Source organism: Gavialis gangeticus, unplaced genomic scaffold (genome assembly GCF_001723915.1).
Source record: "Gavialis gangeticus isolate Ggan-Ray unplaced genomic scaffold, GavGan_comp1, whole genome shotgun sequence".
Taxonomy (NCBI): domain Eukaryota; kingdom Metazoa; phylum Chordata; order Crocodylia; family Gavialidae; genus Gavialis; species Gavialis gangeticus.
The window spans coordinates 170,088,793-170,090,184 of record NW_017728992.1 but is presented as its reverse complement, the minus strand read 5'-3'; positions in this window follow the sequence as shown (position 1 = coordinate 170,090,184).

Sequence of the window (1,392 nt, the reverse complement as noted above, 5' to 3'; positions counted from 1 at the left end):
CAAGTCATGCCTAACCAGCTTGATTTCCTTCTATGATGAAATGACTGGCTCTGTGGATGTGGGGAGACCAATGGATGTGGTATACCTTGATTTTAACAAGTTTTGATATGGTCTCCCACAACATTCTCGTAGGCAAGCTAAGGAATTACAGGCTGGATGAATGGACCATAAGCTGGATAGAAAACTGTCTGGATCATTGGGCTCAGAGGGTAGTAATCAATGGCTCAATATCTAGTTGGAAGCCAGTATGAAGTGGAGTGCACCAGGGGCTGGTCCTGGGACTGGTCCTGGGGCTGGTTTTGTTCAGTATCTTTATCAACAACCTGGAAGGTGGCATAGAGTAAGTTTGCAGATGACACTAAGCTGGGAGGAGTAGTAGATACTCTGGAGGATAGGGCTAGGATTCAAGGTGACATAGACAAATTGGAGTATTGGGCCAAAAGAAATATCATGAAGTTCAACAGAGACAAGGGCAAAGTCCTGCACTGAGGATGGAACAATCCCATGCACCAGTACAGGCTGGGGGCTGACTGGCTAGGCAACAGCTCTGTAGAAAAGGACCTGGGGGTTACAGTGCACAATAAACTGAGTATGATTCAACAGTGTGCCCTTGTTTCAAAGAAGGCTAATGACATATTAGGCTGTATTAGTAGGAGTGTTACCAGCAGATTGAGGGAAGTGATTCTTCCCCTCTATTCAGCCCTGGTGAGGCAACATCTGGAGTACCGTGTCCAGTTTTGGGCCACCTGCTGCAGAAAGGATGCTGGACTCTTTTCAATTTGTCCACAAAGGCAACAAAATGGTTAGGGGTTTGGGGCACATGACTTCTGAGGATGTGCTGAGAGAACTGGGCTTATTTAGTCTGCAGAAGAGAAGACTGATTGAGGATGTAATAGCAGCCTTCAACTACCTGAAGGGTGGTTACAAAGATGGAGCTAAACTGTTGTCAGTGGTGGCAGATGACAGAACAAGGAGCAATGGTCTTGAGTTGAAGTCAGGCCAAACTTGGGATCCTTGGCAAGTCCAGTTGGATATCCAAAGAATTTGTCAGAGTCAGAAGAGACACAAGCCAAGGGTGTAGCAGCCTAAGTACAAAGTTGAGCCTTGTTGCCCAGATATTTCCTTTTCCAGGTCAGGAGTTTATATTGGAAGGTGTGAAGTATCAGCTGATGTTGGCTGGCCACTCTGGTGGCAGGGAATGGGTGTGTGGCTAGGCCCAGATAGAGGGTTTTGGCCACCTGTGTATACCTCAGTGCTCCATAGAGGGGGTGGTAGACTAGGATGAGCAGCTGTACCAGGCAGGCTGAAGCCCTAGATTCCAGGTCACAGCTTGACACAGCCCTATTATATGATATGATGAACATGGGCCGACAATGCGAGGTCATGGTTGGC